General features: G+C 35.6%; 1 protein-coding gene across 50 annotated transcripts in view; it reads left to right on the top strand.

The window, feature by feature from the left end:
• LOC108510820 (disease resistance protein RPM1-like) overlaps positions 1 to 18,604 on the top strand; it is a 123,730-nt gene that overhangs the window by 1,116 nt on the left and 104,010 nt on the right. For 8 of the 50 annotated variants that reach the window (XR_016399169.1, XR_016399194.1, XR_016399193.1 and 5 more), the window contains exons 1-5: positions 220 to 417; positions 1,512 to 1,636; positions 3,422 to 3,572; positions 13,052 to 13,098; positions 15,674 to 15,800. The exons of 1 other annotated variant lie outside the window; for it this stretch is intronic. The gene's annotated coding sequence lies outside the window, so the exon portion shown is untranslated. Of the gene's footprint in view, positions 1 to 211; positions 418 to 1,440; positions 1,637 to 2,054; positions 3,573 to 11,174; positions 13,099 to 15,620; positions 15,801 to 18,604 lie in introns of those variants that run through there. 41 more of the 50 variants (XR_016399170.1, XM_089928804.1, XR_016399172.1 and 38 more) reach the window with 30 other exon arrangements.

An 18,604-nucleotide genomic window follows, 5' to 3' on the forward strand; every position in this document is an offset into this window, starting at 1 on the left:
GGCATATTATCTTCAACAGGAAGAAGCGCTTGTTTCGTATAGTTACGTTAACTGCAGTTGGTAGAATATTACCGAAGCCATATGCAGAGAACCAAACGAATAGGTCAGTTCCTAGTCAAGCGAAGCTTGATCCAGATCCACCTCATCAAAGAGAATTCCCACCCCTTTTGATCTCCAAGACCATAAAAACAAGAAGGGCGATAGTGTGGCGAGTGACTATTGGCCCAGTCCACAGGAGTCCATCTAATAATTTTCAGCAAGTGGACAACTTGCCAGCTTGCATTCTGTCCACGCCCGACCATCTCTATCTTCCGATATTTTTACATATATTGGTGTTACCCGGTCATCCAAATTCATTAATCCAAGGCATTGCATTGTTGGTGACGCTTCCTTGCAGGTTTTGCCCAGTGATCATAGGTGAGGAGGGCCTGTTCTTACTCTTTTATAGTTGAGAATGAAATCTTAAGATTTTTGGAAATTCAATGTGGAATATATACTCGTGTGCAATAATATGGCTTCAAGTTAGATATGGTGCTGCATGATTTGTAAACTTACCTATAATATTTAAATATGAAGTATGTAGCTCATAATACCATTCTTGGTTTCTCTTTTACGTGAGAAACCGTTCTTGGTTGCTCGAAGCTTAATTTCTTGAATTTTGTTCAAGTATAGTTACCATTGTTACTATATTAGTCCAAATATGATTGATATTTTCTTTGATGTGTTTTCGATCTTAGCTCTATTGTTAGGTTAATATTGATGTACAAATCGTTGTAACTGTGATAGAAAAGTACATAGAATAAAAATATTTCTTTCTCTTTCCTTAGTTTATCAAATATATTAGAAAAAAACTATCTTGCAAATTTATTAGAAAAGTGTGCATCATCTGATTATGTACTATATACTGATGAACCCTTGTTCTAGAAATTATATATCGATCTACCTTGATGTGTATATTGACTTGCTAAATAATTAATTTGCTTGGTGTGTATTACTTGACCACAATAATATTATGTACTATATTTTTTTTTTTAGTTTCTTTTCGTTGTAGAACTGACCATTCTGTTAGTAAAAGAAATATGACTTTTGGGTTTATTCTCTAAGATGAGCACTAAAAAAAACTGTGGCAAAAAAAAAAAGTCCGCCCGATATAATTTTTGCTCATCATCTGACATTTTATATAGTTATGTCCAGCTCATCCAATCTCCTCTTGTTTTGTTAACCGTAATTTAACCCGTAATTGAGCTGGATGGCCAGAAAATAATAAAAAAGAGCACACTCATGTGCCTCCTGGCGTAGGAACACAACTTTGAACTTCCCTAGGCGACCGTGCACACTCGACGCGGTCCCCAAACCAGACAGCAATTTTCGTTATTTTTTATTTGTTTTACCAGTGCTGCCGGGCTGCTTCTTTCATCGCTTCTCTCGGATTCCTTTCAGTTAAACGAGGATTTAATCTATAAAGAGTGGAATCACGGCCATTTCTCTCTCTGCTAATCTTATATATTTAGGTGCTGCCCTGATCGATGTGCGCATAGGGATGCACTCTCTCCGGCGACAAAGTCATCCTACTTCATTGATCCCAGACATTTCATTGCTGGTGACGCTTCCTTTCAAGGGCTGGGCTGCATCAGAGGTGAGGACGGACTGTTCTTACTCTTTTATAGTTACGAAGGAAACCCCAAGCTTTTTAGAAATTCATTTTGGAATATTACTCCTGTGCAATAATATAGCTTCAAGTTTAGAAATTCAATTTGGAATATTACTCCTGTGCAATAATATAGCTTCAAGTTATATAGCTTCAAGATAGATTGTGCTGCATGATTGTCACTATAAGAAAATGGTCAATGAGCGACAAAATATTTTGCTACAAATTATAATTTGTAGCTAATAAGTATCATAAAAAAATGAAATAAAATATATGTCATGAAATATCATTTAAGTAGTATTTTAGCAACAAAATTATATTTCGTTGGTAATTTTTGTCACCAAGAAATTGCAAGGGAGTTTGATGGCTGAATTCTTTTTGATGAACTACCAATATTTCTTCGAAGAACGGATTTCTGGAGATGCGTTCTTCCTGGAGAATCCGAGTTTCTATGCTCTTCAAATTGGACCAAGAGATCTTTCTCAACCGTAGAAGATTGAACTAGCTGTGACCAGTCCACGCTATTTGCTTTGGACCTCTTAGCCGAAGGCAGTTTCCGTATCCAGTCAACTGAGGACCTGATGGCTCAGGACCAAGTTGCAATTGATAAAAGTAGATGAAGGCTGTCATCGAGATGTCCCCATAGACAGTCTTATATTAATACCATATGCTTAAATGTACATACCAGTTGCGTATACGGATCTCTTCTAAAATGGCTTTTCTAAATGAAAGTCTGCCATGTCCAGTTTAAAAATGGACATGAGGCTGAATTTAAAGACGACAAGTTAGGACCAAGTTGCAATTTATGAAAGTCGAATTTGGCGCCTAAAGCACCTAATCTAGATGAAGGCTCAAGTACGAACATATCCTTTGTGCGGAAGAAGCGTATGCCTCCGCGATCATCCACTGATCATTTTGAGAACTGTGCATATAGTTGGATGGTGTATTTGTAGTGCTTTGAAATCTGCGCAGTGGATGATCGTGCGAGGAGGAAGGCGCATCCTTGTTGCGCGCGTGTAATGCAGTCACGTTCCTTCCTAGAGGGGTGTCAACTTGGCGGCACATTGTTTTGGAATAGAGTGTTCCATCTGGTAGTAGATGGATAGTTGTTGCCGGAGAGTAATTTATTTTATATGATTATTGGAAAGTAACTTTAAGTCTCCTTTTATGTTCAAGATCTCTCCTCCATCAAGAGAGGTAAATCCAATTGGTTCGCTGTTTAGGATTGGCATCCATCACGTGGTGGGTGGATGATTATTGGTGGAGATTAATATTTTTATGTTTGGATGGGATGGCTTAAACAAATAGTTGGCTGAAAGCTGCAATGATGGTCCTTCCTACCTAAACGCCTCCATACAAAATTGTTTTATATAGATAAGTCCAGCCATGATACCGTCATTTTAGAAAAAATCAAGTGGTGGGTGGATGATTATTGGTGGAGAGGAAGACTTTTATGTTTGGATCGGATGGCTTGCACAAATAGTCGCTGCAAGCTGCAATGGCCTTGATGGCCTTTCCTACCTACCCTGTCTATATAAAATAGCTTTATATGGTTATGTCCAGCCATGATTCCAATCATTTTAGAAAAAAAAATCATATGGAGGGGCACTATAGAATATTTTATGGAACACAACTTTCAACTTCCGTAGGCGACCGTATACATTGCACACCCGATGCGGTTCCCAAACCAGTGAGCAATTTTCGTTATTCTTTCTTTATTTTACCAATGCTGCCGACCAGTTTCTTTCCTCACTTCTCCCGAATTCCTTTCAGTTAAACGAGGATTTAATCTAGAACAAGTGGAATCACGGCCACTTCTGTCTCTGCCAATCTTATATATTTAGGTGCTGCTCCGCCTAGTGAGAAAGTCATCCGAGTTCGTTGATCCCAGACATTTCATTGCTGGTGACGCTTCCTTTCAGAGGTGAGGACGGACTCTTCTTACTCTTTTATAGTTATGAAGGAAACCCCAAGCTTTTAAGAAATTCAATTTGGAATGTTACCCCAGTGCAATAATATGACTTCAAGTTAGATCTTGCATGATTTATCACTATAGGAAAATGGTCAATCAGCCACAAAATATTTTCCTACGAATTACACAATTTGTCGCTAATAAGTACCACAAAAAAAAGAAATAAAATATTTGTCATGAAATATCATTTAAGTAGTATTTTTAGCAACCAAATTATATGTCGTTGGTAATTTTTGTTACCAAATTTATGGCGCCAAATACTTCTACTCCGGCCTTTTGGTGGTAATTTTATTGGTTATGATATTTTTGCAATGAAAAATTATTGTCATGAATACCATAACTTTTTATGATAATATATTTTTATCATGAATTAATTATCAATTTTGATGATGATATTAGAATCATTCCCAAATATATACTTATGGATACAAGATAATAAAAAAAATATCAGCAATTTTTTTGACAAGTTAATTTCGTCACTAATATTTTTTTTATATTTGGCAACAACATTATGTTTCCTTGCAGGTGGATCTTTATTTTTTTGGTGAGGATAATATTTCATCGCCGAAGATTTATTTATTGCTAATGTGTATAATTTTGTCGCATAATGTAAGCTATCTAGCGACAAAATAGTATTTCATCATACATTCTTCAGTATATAAATTTACGATAGAAATTATTTTCATTGCTAATTATCTAATTAACTATTAACAATGATAATATTTTGTAGTTAAACATAACTTTATTGGTAACATATATATTTTTATCGTAGAATACTAACTTTTTAACGACAAATTAGATTTTATCACCTATACATTATCGCATAACTTTTATGATGAAATAGTTTTTATTGCAAATTATTTATATAATTTAGTGATGACAATGTTTCATCGTTAAATATATATATTTATTGGCAACATATAAAGTTTTGTTGCAGAATATTGACCATTTAACGACGTAATGGAAGTTATCATCTATATATCATTGTAAACTATAGTTTGCAACAAAAAGAATCATGAATTATCTATTTTTAAAAAATTATAAAATATATATATAATTATATAAATATATTGAAATTATTTTAAATATTTTTTAAAAAATAAAAAATATTATCCAGGATAAAATAAAGTCATTTAAATTTTATTTTTTGTTAAAAATAAATGGATTGAATTTTATAAAAATAATTAATTATTAAAATATGAAATACCATAATACATTTGAAATGATTATATTTTATAAAATGAATAAGTTTTCCATAAGTATAATGAACAATAATTTTTTATTACAACCTAAAGGTGTTGTAGTAGTTGAGTAGTAGGTAACAAATCGAGATGTCATGGGTTTGATCCTATCTATATATCTAGATGCATACACATGATTTTTAGATCTAACTTTTTCTGACAAAGTAGATGTTTAGGCAAAATCATTTACTCCCTTTTAGTGATAAATTATTTTGTCATGAATTATGTATGTGTTAACGACAACATTCATTTCGCCAATATTTGGTGACGAATTACTATTTTCGTCATAGATGACTTTTAGCGATGGGGCATGGTTATGAACCTAGCAACAAAATTTTTTTCGAACCTAGCAATAAAATTTTTTTCGTCATCAAATACTTTAAGCGACGAAATTTATTTTTTAGCTATAAATTTTTTTGTTGATAAATGTATAAATTCTTGTAGTGTGTAATCTTACCTATAATTCTTAAATATGAAGTATGTAGATCATAATACCATTCTTGGTTTCTCTTTTATGTGAAAAACCATTCTTGGTTTCTTAGTGTTAGAACCCGCCCATGCCGCTGATATTTCAAAACAAAATCAGATGGCAGCGGAAGGGGCATGTGCGGGATCGACGTTCATCGCATGAACGTCGTTTGATAACCGTTCGTAGTTAGGTAAGAATTAAAAACTTTTAATAACTTTAGGAAGATCAGATCTTCACCTTGTGCGGGTAGATGATCACCGCAAACTGGAGTTCGTGGTTTTAGGATGAAGGTTCGTATGAAGCCGTTCACACGTCCGGCCTCTACGGGTATCCACACGAAGCAGTGATCCGATCAAAGCTCTCTTGTCTTTCCGAGGTGCTAGCTCCCTTGCAAAGACTTCTTTTGATGGCTGATTTCCTCTCTTTCAATCAACCCTTGATTGTGCTTGAGAGGAGGAAGAAGAAGGATGGATCTTGAAGAAGAACCAAAGCCCTTACTGCAGCCTTTCTTTTCCCTGCGTTGGATGAAGGAAGGGAAGGGGAGGAGGCCGCCAAGGCTTCTTCTTCTTTTCTTCTTGCTTGCGGATGAAACAAGGAGAGGGGAGAGGGTGGCTACGGCTGGGAGGAGAGGAGATCAATGCTTAGGGCGTCAGCCCCCTTTTCACCTCTTTATAAAGCATCTAGGGCTCCTACAACTTAGGAGCCCTAGACTAGTTTCCTAAGAGGGGGCGCCGGCCCCCTCTCTTCATGCCGCACCAAGGAAGCAAAAAGGGGAGGGGCTTGCGCCCCTCCCTCTTGGTAAACCCTAATCCACATTTAGTAGGGTTTGGAATGCCCTAATGTGGTCAAGCCCAAATCCAATTAGGCGTAGCCTAAGGGTGAACCAATTTGGATCCAATCTAGGTAAGTCCTAATCCAATTAGAACTTAAATCAATTTTGACTCAATTGAACTCTTCAATCCTAATCCAATTAGGAGTCTTATTGATTTATTAGATTAATAATTAATTGTGACTTAAGAAATCCTAATCCAAATTAGGACATATTTGATTTTAGTCCTAATCTAATTAGGACTCTTATTTGAATCCGAAGTCCTAATCCAATTAGGATTTCTAGGAATCCTATTCTAAGTAGGAATCCAAAAATGAATTCAAAATCCTAATCTAATTAGGATTGTAGGAATCCTACTCCAAGTAGGAATCCCAGTCCTACTCCAAATAGGATTCCCAGTCCTAATCCAATTAGGACTCTAGGAATCCTACTCTAAGTAGGATTTGTGTTTTAAGTCCAATTAATCAATTCCCATTGTTCCTTCTTCAACTTATTATCAATCGAATTGATTACTCGTGATTCATAATCACTTTTCAACCATCGGATCGGTCAATACTTCTAGTGTGTGTGACCCCATAGGTTCTATTCTGACTGGTAGTGAGATATATTGCGATCTCTATCACAATATCATTGAAAAATTTTTTCAATGGGTTGGAACGATTCCAACTCAACTCATTAGGGTTTATCGATCATCAAGATAATCCCTATGAGTCCCACCATCCACCAGTGACACCTAGCAACATGTAGTGGCTACCCAGCAGAATAGAATGGTGAACCTCTAGGTGCAGTTATCATGTGATACAGTCCTACTATCGTGGATCCCTACAGGACGGAGGTCATGGACAACTCGTCAAACCCCATCGTCTGTCATATGTGAAGATTTATTCGACTTAAGTTCGAGAGTGGAAAACTCTTTCTCCACTGTGCATACTGCCCCGGCCGAGGTCTTACGAACTCAGTCTTATAAATCACATAGGATCTCTCCTTATCTATCAAGGTCGATAGATTCCTTATAGGTGCATACCCTACTCCTACAGTGAACTTACTGCAGCCAATCTACACTGCATGGACCCATATGGCTAGAGACCATGTATGTGTGCAGTCAAACTACAATAACCTCACTGTGAGTAGCCGAAGCACCGCAGGTCAAAGGACCAGTCACACTGCTGCAACATCAAGCAAGTCACTGACGAGTGGATAGACATCCAAGTGACTTCTTGTATTGGTCACGCTCTGTACCCTTGTTCTTAACAAGCACCTGCACTATTACTTCAGTGTCGCCACACTGTGGACTCGAGTCTCGTCCATCCATAAGGAAAGTAATCTGTGCACTGATCTCATCGGATCGATCACCGTCCTCGTGATGATCCATCGATCAGGAGCGTTCAGAAATTAATCACTAATGATACATGGCTCAAATTCTCAACTCTTGAGAATATGCATCATCATCTTATTAATTCCTTAGACGATTCATAGATGCAATAATAATATGAATGAAAAAGATGCCTTTCATTTATTCAATAATAATAAAGTCAAGTACAAATTATGTCCTAGAATTAATAATGTGTCAGCCAAAATTGGCTTCTAGGGCATACATCTAACAATCTCCCACTTGCACTAAAGCCAATCAGTCATATATCTTAGTCCCATCTTCTCAAGGTGGACTTCAGTCTTTTGCTGACTTAGCTGTTTAGTGAACGGGTCTGCCACGTTGTCCGCGGAGTCTACTCTCTGCACTTCGACATACTTCTTCTCAACATAGTCGCGTATGAGATGAAAGCGCCGCTCTATATACTTGGACTTCTGATGAGACCTTGGCACCTTAGCAAGAGCTATGGCGCCATTATTATCGCAGTAGAGTGTTATGGCATCTGATGACATTACATCCAATTCCGCAATGAATTTCTTGAACTAGAAGCCTTTCTTAGCAGCTTCAGAGGCGGCGATGTATTCAGCTTCCATAGTAGAATCAGCAGTGATCGGTTGTTTAGAACTCTTCCAATTCACCGTACCACCATTGCACAAGAACACATATCCAGATGTTGATTTCCTATCATCGACATCAGTCATGAAGTCTGAATCTGTGTATCCTTCTACCTTCAACTCTGATGATCCTCCAAAGACCAAGAATAAATCTTTAGTTCTTCTCAAGTACTTAAGAATATTCTTCACAGCTGTCCAGTGTTCTTCATCTGGATTTGACTGATATCTGCTTGTGACACTCACAGCAAGAGCTATATCAGGTCGTGCACATAGCATGGCATACATGAGGCTCCCTATTGCTGATGCATAGGGAATCTTGCTCATGCGTTGAATCTCTTCAGATGTGTTGGGGCACATCTTCTTGGAGAGATGAATTCCATGCCTAAGGGGTAAGAGACCCCTTTTGGAGTTTTCCATGCTGAACCTTTTCAGCACTTTCACTATTTTCTCGAATCCCTCACACTCCCCTGGTAGGGAAACGAAAATCCCACACGACTAGGGTTTCTAGTGGGTACTGCGGTCCTACCGATTTACATGCCTCCTCACCTAACAGTTATTGGTGACACATAGATTGATGAATGTACAACTCTTGTACAATGCTTCTCAAGCATGTTGCAGTGTAACTTGGTCTCTAAGCCATGAAAACCTCACCTAATAGTTATTGGTCCCATTTCTTAGTTATGTCAGACCCACCATATAACTGTAGGAATAAAGTCGTCATTTGGCCCTCACCTAACAGTTATTGGTGCCCAACCCCACCTTTATCCTACAACATCTCATGTCTATAGAGAGGTCCAGCCTTCCGATGCAACTTGCCCACTGTGTCCAGCCGAGACAAATCAACATTAGAAAGACCTTAGCAGCTCTACTACAGTGGAAGACCTATTGACTTAATATTGGTTAATCAGGTCTTAGTGTTTGCAACTTGAGCTCTTCATAAGAGGTAATCGAACAATTGGCCAGGTAAGCAGGTGGGAGGCTCCCCTTACTCAGAGAGTAAAGTCCTAATTAAGTAACCACCTTTCATGCTTTCCTAGACACCAATTAGATCAATTAATCTAATATGACTTGCTCATGTCAGTTTACTCTCGACTTGATTGAGGAGGTTTTAATTTAGGTCTCAATTGGATTTTCTACATCACATGTAAACCTATCTACCCGACTCTCATTCACATCACATGCAAACGGCACATTGCAGGCAGTTATAATCGCAGCAATAATTAAAGCTAAACTTTAAATAGGTGATGATCATGGATTCTAGTTAGGTCGTATTACAAGCACATGCACGTCAATCGATCAATTGGTCTTCAACTCTTGAATTGGTTCCAAGCCTCCTTGATTCGATCCTTGACCAACTTTTGATCCAATCGCCATCAACCGCTTAGACCCCTGATCATCTCATGCATCATCTTCGACTTGATCGTTGACGTACATCACATCACAGAAATACAACCAGATATAAAATAAAAATAAAATAAATTATATCTCCCTTTTAGGAGGCACGCAGGCCTCTCAAAATATTAAATAAGATGCATGCAAGCATCTGAAAAATTACATGACATTGCAGATTACATCGCAGGTCTTTACATTTAATACCAAAAGGGTTTAAATCCTATGATCATCACCATATGCAACAATTATAATTTTCAGATCTGAGAATTAATTGATTATGTTATGACATAGGTTGCTGATCATGCTAATCATGATTCTAAACTTTGTAATCTCATTAACAATGCAATTAGAATCATCATCTTATCACATAAAAATCAGCATGTAAAAATTCAGCAACCCTGAAAAATCTGCATGCAGAAATTTTCAGCATGCATGATCATTCAATTTTCAGATCTAATAAGCCTTTAGATAATTAATTCTTACCTTAATCTACGAAGCCTAAGCTCTGATACCACTGTTAGAACCCGCCCATGCCGCTGATATTTCAAAACAAAATCAGATGGCAGCGGAAGGGGCATGTGCGGGATCGACGTTCATCGCATGAACGTCGTTTGATAACCGTTCGTAGTTAGGTAAGGATTAAAAACTTTTAATAACTTTAGGAAGATCAGATCTTCACCTTGTGCGGGTAGATGATCACCGCAAACTGGAGTTCGTGGTTTTAGGACGAAGGTTCGTATGAAGCCGTTCACACGTCCGGCCTCTACGGGTATCCACACGAAGCAGTGATCCGATCAAAGCTCTCTTGTCTTCCCGGGGTGCTAGCTCCCTTGCAAAGACTTCTTTTGATGGCTGATTTCCTCTCTTTCAATCAACCCTTGATTGTGCTCGAGAGGAGGAAGAAGAAGGAGGGATCTTGAAGAAGAACCAAAGCCCTTACTGCAGCCTTTCTTTTCCCTGCGTTGGATGAAGGAAGGGAAGGGGAGGAGGCCGCCAAGGCTTCTTCTTCTTTTCTTCTTGCTTGCGGATGAAACAAGGAGAGGAGAGAGGGTGGCTACGGCTGGGAGGAGAGGAGATCAATGCTTAGGGCGTCAGCCCCCTTTTCACCTTTTTATAAAGCATCTAGGGCTCTTACAACTTAGGAGCCCTAGACTAGTTTCCTAAGAGGGGGCGCCGGCCCCCTCTCTTCATGCCGCACCAAGGAAGCAAAAAGGGGAGGGGCTTGCGCCCCTCCCTCTTGGTAAACCCTAATCCACATTTAGTAGGGTTTGGAATGCCCTAATGTGGTCAAGCCCAAATCTAATTAGGCTTAGCCCAAGGGTGAACCAATTTGGATCCAATCTAGGTAAGTCCTAATCCAATTAGAACTTAAATCAATTTTGACTCAATTGAACTCTTCAATCCTAATCCAATTAGGAGTCTTATTGATTTATTAGATTAATAATTAATTGTGACTTAAGAAACTGTTGACCACCTAATGGATTTTGATGAATACAAAACACGAGAGTATAATTTCATTTATCTTAACAATTTAATTGAGGATTTCATGTGTTTAATTAAGAATATTGTTAAGAAATGTCTAGGCAAGTTCCCATAATTTTTATGAATTTATTGAAGAATTTTTGAGTTGAAGAAAACAGATCAGGGACAGCCGAGACGTCTCCGGGTTGTCTCAGAGACGTCTCTGGCACAAACAGGAAGAACTGGCACGTCTGGAGACGTCCCCGGTACCTGCGGAGTCGTCCCCGCAAGTAAAAAGCAGACCAGCGGAGTCGTCCCCTAGATAGCGGAGACGGCTCTCTCAGGGTTTTCCAGAGAATGATTTTTTCGGAGATAAGGCAGCGGAGACGTCCCCTGAAAAAGCGGAGACGTCCCCGTAAAGCGCGGAGACGTCCCCGGAGCGCGGAGTCATCCCCGAAGCAGCGGAGTCATCCCCATGCAAAAAGCGCAAACAAGCGGAGACGTCCCCATAAAGCGCGGAGACGTCCCCGGAACGCGGAGTCATCCCCGAAGCAGCGGAGTCATCCCCATGCAAAAAGCGCAAACAAGCGGAGACGTCCCCGTAAAGCGCGGAGACGTCCCCGGAGCGCCTGGGACGCGACTGACAACTTTTTCAGGTTTGATTTGAATTTCAAACGTCTCTTTTTTGTGTCTAACGGCTATATTTGCTTTTTGGGCTATAAAAGGGACCTCTTAAGTGCTTCTCAACATCTTCTCACCAACCCAACACAAGATCATTCAAGAGAGAAGAAAGAAAAAGAGGTTCAAGGGAGTTAGTGCATTCAAGTGAAGAAATCAAGTGCCTTCAAGCTTCTCAAGTGATTTTCAAGCTCAACTACTCTCTTCCCCTCGGGATACAAAGCTCACATTCAAGCCAACGCGATCCACATTGGAAGAACCATCATCTCCCACGCTTCCAACGGCTAAAAGGGTTCTTCCGGGTTCTATTTGTTTATCTTGTTATATTTGCTTGTTTAAGAAGCTTTGATTTATTTTAAACCTTTGTTTTAATATCTTGTAACTTGATTCAATCAAGGGATTGAATCAAGGGGTTAAGGTTTGTTGGTGAGCCAAAGGAAAAACCAACGGTGAGAGGTTGGTTGGTGAGCCGAGGGTAAAACCAACGTGTAAGGGTTCGATTGTGATCCCGGAAAAACAATCGGGGTGGTTCTAGTCGGTGAGCCAGGAAAAACCGACCGAGTTCGTTGTAAGCTTGTAAAACAACAAGTTGGGTTGTGAGCTTGTAAAACAACCGGCTGTAATCTGTAGGATTATAGTGAAATTTCCAAGAGGTCTTGGGGAGTGGATGTAGGTGCTGGGGTGCACCGAACCACTATATGTTTGTTGAGTTTGTAATGCTCCTTGTTATTATCTAACTAACACACTTACTTACTTAGATAAATTGCTTACTTAACTGTTATCCGCGCATCCTTTAGTTGCAAGCATATTTAATCAAGTCACATTCTTTACATCAAACTGTTGCTAAGTTTTAGCTTACACTGTGCATCTGAACAACTTAGCATAATTAATCAAAAACTTTTAGAAGTAGGTTAAAAGTTTTAAAAGACCCAATTCACCCCCCCTCTTGGCTTGTATCTACTGGGCAACAAGTGGTATCAGAGCAGGTGCTCAAATATTATTTGTAGTCTTAACCGACTAGAGCCAAAGATCATGACAACTCAAATAGATAGTTTTCTAGGAGAAGGACAATCAATTGATACACCACCACTATTTAATGGCATAAACTATACACATTGGAAAATACGCATGCGCATCTTTATTCAATCACAAAACTATTATTTATGGAAAATCATAATAAATGATCTTCACACACTCTCTCAAACTTTTAATAAAAAGGACTTAGCACAAGTGAATGCTGATGCCATGAACCTTTTATATTGTGCATTAGATAGGAATGAGTTTAATTGCATATCTTCTTGCATGACTGCTAAAGAAATATGGAATATGCTTGAAGACAAATATGAATGCACTAACAAATCTGAAACATCATGTGTAGAAGGAGAGCAGTATCATATTGAAAATCCATGCTTGGTGGCACAAGAGGTACATGCTGAAACTGAAAGCAATTTTACATTTGATGAACTCCATGATGCCTTTTCTGATTTGTATTTAGAATATAAGAAACTTATTTGTAAGAACAAGAACTTGAAGAATGAAAATCAAATTCTAATAGATGAAAAACTGAAACTAACTAGTAAAACTGAAATCTTAATGAAAGAGAATCAAGAATTAAATCAAAGAGATCAATCTCTCACTAAAAGTCATGATAAACTTAAGAAAAACAATGAATTACTTTCAGAAGATAACAGAAGATTAACTAAAGAAGTTGACAAATTAAAACCTGTTGTTGAAAAATTTACCCTCAGCTCTGAAAAATTGAACCTAATGATAAATAATCAAAGAGCTGAATTTGATAAAGCTACATTAGGATATCAACCTTGGTACACCCAAAAATCTTTTAAGAATATGTTTGTTAAAACAGTTTTTAATTATTCTAAAACAGATTCTTATAATACTGATAAACAAAAACTAAGTAAAATCTCTTCTGTTGTTCCTAAATCTATACATTACAAATTTGATGAACCTAAAAGGGAAAAACAGAAAACTGAAAGTTTTTCTACTACTCATGTTCGATCTAAGTTTGTTAAATTCAACAAGAGGATACAGAAATACATCCCTTGTAATCCTAAAATCTGTAAATTCATGGACAAAATAGCTATTAAGAAAATATGGGTTACAAAAGGAACAATTATAGCTAACCTACAAGGACCCAAAAGAGCTTGGGTTCCTAAGTTGAAAATATGATTATTCTTCAGCAAATATGTCTAGCTATCCAAGGTTCTAATAAAAGATGTTATCTAAACAATGGATGCTCTAGACATGTGCTAAGGAATTGATTTTAAAATGTAATTAAGAAGAATGAGTTAAATGAAAGAAATAATGATATAAGTTATTATTGCATCCTCTCATATTGAAATTACTTTAGTATTTGATTAAAATATGAATTGCATGTATTGATCAATTTTATGATATAGAGAATACTTTTGGAAATATAATCAAATCACTTCATTTTATAGTATACTTTACTCACTATTGGATAAGTTGCAAAATGATTAATTTATTAAGAATAATTCTATGAATTCTCTATATGCTTGATTGAGAGTTTTTATCCATGGCATTATTGTTTATTGATCATAGATATGATAATGTGTACTTGGTATGCTTTTGAATATATGCACTATGAATACCAAGATTAAAGAAACCATCTTTAGCATACAAAATCAACTCATGCTAGTATGTACTTAATCTCAAAAGACCTTGCCATTGGCTTACTTAAATTATCTTCTTAAAGGTCAAAGTTTTGCTATGCATGCTAACTAAGGAAACAAACAAAAATCATTTCTAAATCTAAAGATGTTGTTTCCATCTCTAAGTTTTTCAAAAGCTTGCATTGGATTTGTTCTTGGCAAATAAAACTGAAGTATTTTTCTGTATTTACTAAATCTTGTAAAAGTGTTTCAAATGAAAAAGATTTCCAAACTGTGAAGATAAAGAGTATCATGGCACAATGTCGAAAACCAAAATCCTGATAAAGGTTATACAGAAAATAATATTAAATTCGATTATTTCAGCACCAAGGACACCTTAAATAAAATAGGATTAATAGAATTCTTGAAGAAATGAAAAAAGACAATTGTGTATGATAGTCATCTACTTAAATGATTTTTGAAAGCTATCATCACTGCGTGTCATACATATGATTTCTACTAGATCCATTTTTGATGAAAACTCCTTTTGATCTTCTGAAAAATGGAAAATGAACCATTGCATATCTTTCATAGTTTTCAGTCGTTCATACTATGCTTGATATGTTCTTATGAAAATAATGCCATCCTTGGATATCACTCATCAAGCAATGCATATAGAATATTCAATGAAAAGATTTTAGTTGCAGAAATATCAATTCATCTTACTCTTTATGAGACTAATAATCTTTCATGAAGACACTAAAATCAGATTATTTGACATGTTTATGATTAATCTTTTTGCATACATTTAATAATCTGAAACTAAAACACTTAAGAATGTATAAGATTATAATTGGTTAAGTTAAACTAAATCATTTTTTTTTAATCTGAAATCTTGCCGATGAAATTTGAAAATTTATTAGAACCAAATTGAGTTTTTCAGAAATGCACTTAATGAAGAAAAATTGATGACTATTAAAAGACTAAATCAAGAAAAGATGAAATAGATCTTGATAAGATTCTTACATGATTAGAAGTAAAGATCACCATCATCATTTGCTTGCTTTATGAGCTTTATATTCTGTCAAATGAATGTGTAGAATGCACTCCTATGTGGTTATTTCATTAAAAAGGACATCTAAGTAAAATAACCCCCTTATTTACAAATACATATTACATATCTGATAAAGCATTACGTAATTTGGAACAAGCATCAAAAGCATGATATAAAAGCTTAAGTAACCTTTTTGATAGAGAATGATAGTGATAAATCTATGCATCAAAAAGAAGAATTTGTGATATCTTATTTGCTCAAAGTATGCAGTAATGACATCATTTTTGGTTCTACTAATGAAGAGATATATTGCAAGGTGAGTTTGAAATATGATGAATGAACATCTTCTCTCAAACTCCAAATTAAGACAAACAGGAAAGGGGATCTTCATTGACCAACGTTAGTCCACAAGATAACTCTTATAGAAGATTGGCATGAAGAAGGTATATCTATGACCCCATCTTGTAGAAATTGAAAAGGATGAGCAAAGTAGATTTATTGTTTAAAGCTGTATTGAAGCATGATAGAATAATTATTTTATCATACAGCTAGTAGACCAGATTGTATGCTCATTATGTGACCTTGTGCAAGACTTCAATCTAACGTTAATGAATCATATTTCATTAATAACAAATAAATCATAATCTAAATCTTGATAGAAACAAACGTTTAAGATAAGTTGATTAAAACTTAGCTAACATATCCTATTGATAATTATCTTAAGAAAATAGAATCTACACTAAACTAAGTTGACCTTGATAAATCTTTCTATTGCCTCACATGCTTGTCCTTGAACTATCTTGGATCTATCTCTTTAGTTCAAGTGATATGTGCTTGCTTATATTTAGGCAATCTCTTGAGTAAAGTGACTCAACATACAACTATTGTCATATCTTATATTGAGTCATCTAATTAAAAAAATATATATGTTGGATGAATGCTTTGTATTTTAACGAAACTAATGACCTTCCTTCAAGAAAGAAAAATGAGAGATTTCAACTTGAAGGATATCTTCATGTAAGATACACTAAAACATTCACATGCAAACAAGAGAGAAAACCTTCTTCAGCCAAAAGTTCACACATAAGAAATCTAGTTTGGCTTGAAGAATATATAATGAATAAGTAATTCTAGATATCTCTCTCACAAATTAGCTGAGCAAAGTCAATAACTTTAAATCTTATTATGACATGATTAAAATCATTAATTGTTAATCTTTTGATATCATGTCCATATATGTATTGATTGACTTATACTTTTAGAAATTGTTTCATGGTTTGCCCAAACTAAAATATATCTTTGCCTATGTAATAACCATGAAATACACAAGTTTATGCTTAAAATTTTGATTTAAAATAACTTGTGAGAAATTGTGAATCCTTGAGCACAATAAAAATGTTGTTTGCATGATATACATCTATATGATACATAAGATTATTTCTTTATTCCGCTCTTTCATGTAAATTACTTGAGAATAACAAAAAGAGAGAGAGATAAAGAAAAGGAAGTGGACATTATTTAAGAGGTGAAAAATCTAAGCAAGGCAAGTACTCCAATCTTAAGGAAAAGTAAAACAAGCATAATATATTCGACACATATGGAAGGGATAAAATCCATAATTGATTACACTCAAACAGGGAGAGTTTGAAGTAAACATCTTAACCTTTCTATATTGCTCATCATAGGGATGGTGCCAATGGGGAGGCTAGTGGTAGTACCCGGCACTATTTGACCCAACTATTCGGTGTAGGGCATATTAGGGACGGCACAAGAGGGAGGCTAGTGGTAGTACCTCGTGCCCCTTCCCAACTCCACCGGATATGGAGCAAATAGAGTATAGAGCACAAGAAAGTAAAAATGAAAGACAAAGTTAATGAAAGTATATAAGAAGAATCAAGTCAAATTTTTAATCACTTGAAAACATACTTTAAGGATGAAATCATTGCAAGATTATATTTAATAGGGGGAGTTTATTTGAAAAGAATTGAGTTTGATTCTTGACATGCTTGTTCTTAATATTTTAATACATGACTTAACACATAATATATTTTGCATGTGACATAATGTCTTGAATTATGGGTTCTCAATATTTTGTAATGCTTCATACTTGGACAATTTGATTGAATGTTTGAAATGATACATAACATCTTTTGTTTGGTTCTATTGGGAAGAAATTTCAGATTTGTCATTAACAATCATTCCTAAAATCTAAAAATTGAATAAAATTGTAGAAAAGGATATCTCTATTTAGGGAAAATGAATTGATTCTGTTTTTATCCATCAACTTGCCTAAATTTGGTATATAATGTTCTAAGTTGTACCAAAACTCAACATTAAATACAAAAAATCTGAATATGCTCTTATATGTTTGAAATATGAGTTTTCAATCGTAATGGTTTAAGATGAGCTACAATGAGGAAGATACATATCTCAAATTATGACTTTGAAAGCTTCTATTGAAAATCTTTATGAAATTCAGAATCTGATTTTGTATAAAAGCTTAAACTTAATATGATTTCTAAATAAAGTCTTAATTTAAGAAAAACAGAATTAATTTTGATGCCTTGGTTGATTGCTCCGATACGCATCCGAAACATATCATTTCTTATCTTCAAAGTATACTAATATTGGTCTAAATGATGTGTCTTTCAATGATCTTGATTGCAAGCAAAGATTTTTAAATATATGACTTTATTTTGATATTAAAAAATATTTATTGTGCTTCATGTATACATTGCTGAAAAACTATGATTAAGAAATTGAGTTCTATAAATATATGAATATTTCAATGATCATCTATATGTTCTTCTCTCCTATATTATTAAAGACTTCCATCAATAGAGTGAATGATCTTAAGGCTAGAAATATTTCAGCTCACTCAAATGATTCTAAAAGAAAGAAAATGTAAATGCTTTTGAAAGAAACTGAGCTTCAAATGAATCATTTTCTGATTAATATTTCTATACATTTTCTCTAAGATTAGGAGAAAGCATAACTTGTTCTTAAAGGATTAGAAAGAGTGATTTCTATAAATTTTGAATAATTCTAGATCACTCTACATTCTCGATAACATAGAATTTCAGTTTTATTCACATTTATCATTAAAATCTGAAATTCAACCAAAGGAAAGAATGATTAAAGAGGAATGCATCTTTTGAGGGGGAGCTTTAGATATCTTATCCTAAAGTTACTTTAATTTGATGCATACCTTGATTTTCATGGATTGATTTTGATGAACCTCCTTATA

Source organism: Phoenix dactylifera, chromosome 2 (assembly GCF_051530095.1).
Source record: "Phoenix dactylifera cultivar Ajwa chromosome 2, Ajwa_hap1_PhDact_Kaust_v1.1, whole genome shotgun sequence".
NCBI lineage: Eukaryota > Viridiplantae > Streptophyta > Magnoliopsida > Arecales > Arecaceae > Phoenix > Phoenix dactylifera.